The following is a 6599-nucleotide window of genomic DNA, read 5'->3' as shown; positions in this document are numbered from 1 at the left end:
ACGTCGGGACTAAGACTGTTTGTACACCACATTGTTGTAAACAATCCACTTCTCATCACCAGTTATCAGTCGCTTCAAAAAAGGATCGTTTTCCTCACATTTAATGAGCATATTGTAGATGTTTATATGCGCCGTCCAATGAACTTCTTTGAGTTCATGCAGAACCCAAGTATTGAGCTTGCTTACGTATCCCAGCTTCTTCAGGTGGTCGTGAATGTTTGAATGATGCATGTTCAATGTTTCTGCAATCTCTCATGTCGTGTAACGTGGGTTTGACTTGATCAATGCCTTTATTTTGTCGTCATCAATCTCGGTGGGCCTCCCTGACCGAGGACAGTCATTGAGATCAAAATCACCATCGTTGGCACTGACATTCTTGTAGAGCATTGTCACCGTAAACTTTATGCAACGTTTCATAAGCTGATGTGCATTCTTTCCTTTATGGAAGTAAAACAGTAAAATATGGCAAAAATGCAGTTTGGTCTTCCATTTTCAACTCATAAAATCTCCAAAACTCAACCAAATGGCTCAATTTTTTTTAGAATGAAGCTAGAACTGTCAGCTGTCAAATGACATAGCAATAACATAGATGCAAATGACTCTAGTACTTCCAAAAATGAACTAGTGCCATCTGTTACAAACATGCATCATGACTTTTCCAACAACCCAATACCTTCCAGGTTCATCCGTGTTGATTTTAGGTAGTTCAAACTTTTAAAAATGGAACGCTTTCTTTTTTCTTTCCTGAAACAGTTTAATTCTGTAGCAATTCTCAGTTGCTTAAGAATTTGAAGTAGCTGGCTGGGGAAATCATGTTGACCCCCTGCCCCTGATATCATGCTTATCTATTACAATTCCATTGACTCCATTCCCACGCTCTAATCCATGTCCCATGACTCTATGTATATATAATTATAGTTGACATACATTATTATTCAAATCAGCTTCCAAAAAAATATATGCACCCCTATGTTCGTTGCGGCACTATTCACAATAGCTAAGACTTGGAAACAACCAAAATGCCCATTGGTAGANAAGTAGCTTGGGCAGGCCCGCAAGTTGGGTGGGGGCAGGGTCTCAGGGGATCACCAGGGCAGTGCGATCGGCATTAGCCAGGTTCATGGAGACTCAGATATGGCAGCCCCTTGTGTCTGCATGCTGGGTGCAGGAAGGCTCAACAAAGGAACAATGGCTTCTGCGAGCACTTCTGAATGGGAAAAAGCTGCCGCTCTAGCTTTCACCCTGCAGCTAGACAATTCAATTCCTCCTCGTATGTCCCTGGTGCCTTTCGAGTTGCTGCCCCAGCGCTGGAGCTCAGAGTGAGTGAGTCCATCAGTGAGTAAGTCCATGTGTGGGCCCTTTAAAAGGAATGACTGGGACTGTCATTGCCCTCTGTCCCCCTCAGTCCTAATCTTCGCTGGTTTTCACAGCCAGAAGTTATGACGACTTCTCTCCCTGGCACTGAACCCTGGGTTGGAGAGCCTGGCATGGGGCTGGGACCTTGCTTCTCAGGGGGACCTCTGCAGCTGACATATTCCTCCTGATTTTTACTCACCATACGTGGGTGTGGGCCCAGCACATTCTGCATCTCTACCCCCTATCAGTCTGTACATGGCTTCCTCTGTATGTCCTTAGTTATAGGACTTCTGTTCAGCTAGATTTCAGCTGATTCTCATTAAGGGTTGTTCTGTAGTTCACTTGTAATTTTGAGGTAGTCGTGGAAGAAGGCAAGCGCAGCGTTTACCTACCCCACCATCTCAACTGGAAGTCTCTGGGGCGCATTCTTCATCTATGGTACATCGTGTAGTTCTTGTCCTCATTATCTCCTAGGTCATCTTTGTATTAACGCTGTACTAATTCCTTTTCATTATTCATATTGAATGATCATATTTTCCTTGAGTAGAGGGTTCCTTTTGGGGGGCAGAGTACATTGTGGCTAAGTTAGCTTTGCAGAGACAGACTGCTTCTCACAAATACAGCTTTTTGTGTCATTCATAGTGTCAACCCTTCTCTGCTTCTTTCAACCATAAACGATCAAGAAGGGCTTGTGCCACTGGCACTGTCCCCCTCCTGGCCTCTCACAAATACTGTTGTAGACAAGAGACCCATCTGGTATAATAAAAGCGTCAGTCCTTCATCTACAGCAAGTGCATCCTGGTGGCATTTTCTGGGTTCTGGCCACAGTGCATTTCAGCTGCCTTTGTCAGTCTTTACATGCATTTTAAAGTCGCTCAATTACACTTTTCTCCAAATTTCACTGAGAATGAAGTCTCTGTGTTGTTTTGGTAAAGCTTCTTGTTGCTTTTAGAATTTCTAGGAGGTGAAGGCAAGAGGCATAGACTTACACTATGCTCTCGGAGTCTTACTGTTACCTTAAACAATCTTTTTGATTTCATTTTTGACATAAAACTAAGCCATCAGGCATTTACTTTTTCTGTAAAATATGAAGTTGAGGTCTGATATATATTTTTCTAGATGTTTCAATATCTTTTATTGAATAATGTGATCTTTATTTGTTTTGAAATAGCATATTTATCTATATGTTGCAATCTTATATTTACTCTTTTTGGAATGCTTTGTTATGTCTGTTCCTTCAGTCACTATTGCCACAATATTTTAATACTGAATTTTTATAATCTGCTTTTTGTATCTACTTTCTCAGAATTTATTTTCTATTTGTGCTGTTCTTCTAGACTTAATTCAATAAGGCATATTTTGAAACTCCAAAATGGGGATACAACATGTATTACTTTCTGTTTTTGTTGAAATATAGGATTCTTTCAATAGTAGAATAAGAATTCTCTCTTGAAGCTGATATTCTATAAAGCGTAGTTTGAGAAATGCTGCTCTAGTATTTTAACAGTAAACATCATACTGATTGTTGGTTAAAAAGAAGACATTTAAAATGTTAAAAAAAGTATTAGTCTATTTCTATTTTTCTAAATTTTTTAAAAACTCAGAAAAGACTTTACATTTAGCATCTATTGAGAAGACTCATTTTCATCCCTTGATATAATGAATTTATGTGTAGAATTTAATTCTCACTATGAAGCATCTATACATTCCTATTATAAACTATATTCAGGGCATGTTATTATATTTCTAGAGTTGATATGATAGGACTTTGACATCTATATTTGTGTGATTAGTTTGCAGTTATCTTTATTATGTCTTGATTTTAGGTGGTTCAAGCTTCTTTTATTGATTTATTTTTAATTAAAAAAATTTCAATTACAGTTGACATTCAATATTATTTTATATTAGTTTCAGGTGTACAGCATAGTAGTCAGACATTTATATAACTTACAAAATGATTCCCCTTTGATTAGTTTAGTACCCACCTGACACCATACATAGTTATTACAGTATTATTGACTATATTCCCTGTGCTGTACTTTACATCCCCATGACTATTTTGTAAGTGCCAATTTGTACTTTTTAATCCCTTTACCTTTTTCCACCTAGCCCCCCAAAACCCTTCCCCTTGGGCAATCATCAGTGCTCTGTATCTATGAGCCTGTTTCTGTTTTGTTTGTTTATTATTTAGATTCCACATATAAGTAAAATCATATGGTATTTGTCTTCCTCTGTTTGACTTATTTCACTAAACATAATATTGGGTTGTCTGAAAGGTCATAATGTATTTTGTCTATGTTTTTCAAAGGTCATTTATTTATATAAAGAACAAAGATCAATCAATGATATATTGCCCATTTTGCTCAATAACCTTTTGCCATCTTTCAGTGAGCTTCATAATTCCTCGTTCATAGAAGAACCTGACTTTATTTGTGAAAAACTGAACAAGGTGCTGATTTACAGTCTTATCTGAATTGAACGTCATACCATGCAAGGAATTTTGAAGAGAGCGAAACAAGTGGAAGTTTGACGGTGCAAGGTCAGGGGAGTATGGTGGGTGTGGCAACACACTCCATCTAAGCTCCAATAATTTTTGACGAGTGATCAGACTTGTGTGTGGTCTTGCATTGTTGCAATGGAACACAACTCCTTTACAATTAACAAGCTCTGGACGTTTCTGGATGATGGATTCATTCAAACTGTCCAATTGCNTCCCTCTCTCCTTCTCTCCCTCTCTTCTTTCCTTTCATCAGAGCAGTTAAACTCATTTACCTCTATTATAGTAAATGGGTTTGATCTTAGTTTTTCATATTATTTTACATTATGGTTTCAAATTTTATGCATTTATATAAAGTCATCCACCAGATGGCCTATTTCTTTGAAAATCTTCTTGAAGTTTAGGAAGGTTTGTATTTTTATTCTAATGGTTGCTTTTATGATTTCATTTAAAATTAATACCCACCCTTAGTCCTCTATTTGTTACACAGTATATGTTTGTTCCCCTCAATAAAATAATGAGAAAGCCAGTGTGCTTGTTTCTTTCTCCTTCCTGATCCCCAGTTTTGGTCAGTAATACCCATGTGTCTTAGTATTTGTCCCTGTAAGGTAGATATGTTTATACATCTACCTCTGGATTTGTCAGCTGTAATAACATTTGCTGTCTTTTGGTTCTTATAAATGAGGCAGCCGGCAAACACGCTGCCGTTCACCATCTCATTCCTTTCTTCTGCCGAGTTTTGTTTGTATATCATTTCAACATTGTCCTGGCACATGGCATTTACTTCTGCTCTGTGACCCTAGTTCACACATTTGCTTTGGTCTTATTTTACATGAAATATATCTGATGCTCACCACTATGTTCTCTGCCTGTGGTTTCCCTAATCATCTGTAGGTTGGCTGAAATTTCTCCTTTACTAGCTTCCTCAAGAGGGACTCATCATAAAAATATGCCTTAATTTCTTGCAATTAAAAACAAATGCACCCTTTATACTTGAAGGACAGGTTGTACTTTTCCCATGAGAACTTTATAAATGCTGTTTCATTGTCTTTTGGTATTTAATGGTGGATACATCTAAACCAGGTTGATTTCTTTAACTGGAATTTTTTTCTTTTTTTAAAGTCCAGACATTTTACTATGATGATTTTCTCCTTTCTTTCTTTCTTTCTTTCTTTCTTTCTTTCTTTCTTTCTTTCTTTCTTTCTTCCTTCTTTCTTTCTTTCTTTCATTTGTTTCCTTTTTCCTTTTTTATTATTAGTTTCAGGTATATAAAAGAACATAATGATTAGCCCTTACACCTCTCACAAAGTGATAACTCTCCTCCCAATCTACTATCCCTCTGACATTGTATATAGCTGTTACAATACCATTGATTATATTCCCTACTCTGCACTTCACATCCTGTGAATATATATATATATATATATATATATATATAATATATATATATATATTTAGAGTTGGCATTCAGTATTATTCTACATCAGCTTCAGGTGTATAGCACAGTGGTCAGGCATCACACAATCTATGAGAATCATGAACATTATAAAACAAAATTAAAGAAAGGTTTTTTTTTATTTTCTTAAATTAGAGAGGAAATGATAGATCTGGAAGACAGGTAAAGGAGACTCAACATATATATAATTGAAGAAACCCAAAGCAATGTTTAATGACATACTCATAATTCATGAAAATATTTATGAAATAAAAAGAGAAGCACAATTGAAAGGGTACAGTGTGTACAAGGGTAAAAAGTTGACCTAGAAGGGTTAACATCTTTTTTTCTGTTGAATAATCAAATCTTTCCTAGGATCTTGTGTTTCTGACCTCCCTTTATAGAGATAATGGCCACATTGAATATTCCAAAATTCCTGGTGAAATATTTAGTAAAAACTTTCACCTACTTTGTGTCAGCATTTTTCTGGTGAGAACCCTTTTTTTTAAAATAATTTTTTATTTTTCAATTATAGTTGACATACAGTATTATATTAATTTTAGGTGTACAACATAGTGATTAAACATCTATGTAACCTATGAAGTGATCATTCTGATAAACCCATTTGACACCAGACATAGTTTTTACAATAACCTTATCTTCCAAATAATTGATTCTATCCTCTGCTTCATCTAATCTACTGTTGATTCCCTCTAATGTATTTTTCATTTCAATTATTGTACCCTTCATTTCCGACTGGTTCTTTTTTGTCTTCTATTTTCATTTTTATTTTTCCTATCTCTTTGTTGAAGCTCTGACTGAGATCATTGAGCATGCTTATAACCAGTGTTTTGAACTCTGCATCTGGTAGAGTGCTTATCTTCATTTTGTTTAGTTTTTCCTGAAGCTTTATTCTGTCCTTTCATTTGGGACCTGTTTCTTTGTCTCCTAATTTTGGCTGCTTCCCTGTGTTTGTTTCTATATATTAGGTAGGGCTGCTATGTGTCCGGGTCTTAGTAGAGTGGCCTTATGTAGTAGTTGTCCTGTGGGGCCTAGTGGTGCGGTCTGGGTGCTCCAGGAGTGTCCCCCGTGTGGGTTGTGTGTGCCCTCCGGTTATAGTTGAGCCTTTATTGCTCTTGGCACATCAATGGGAGGGATTGACCCTTAGGCTGAATTGTTGTGAGGACTGGCTGTGACTACAGCAGAGGAGCTGTTGTGCAGGGGCTGATCCTACGGAGCAGAGTTCACTTTAGCAGGACTCTGGTGCCTGCCCAGTCTGTCCTTTGGGGGTGTCATTTTTGGAGATGGTTG

Source organism: Hipposideros armiger, unplaced genomic scaffold (genome assembly GCF_001890085.2).
Source record: "Hipposideros armiger isolate ML-2016 unplaced genomic scaffold, ASM189008v1 scaffold_374, whole genome shotgun sequence".
NCBI classification, from domain to species: domain Eukaryota; kingdom Metazoa; phylum Chordata; class Mammalia; order Chiroptera; family Hipposideridae; genus Hipposideros; species Hipposideros armiger.
The sequence above is the reverse complement of the archived record's forward strand: the minus strand, read 5'-3'. Positions refer to the sequence as shown.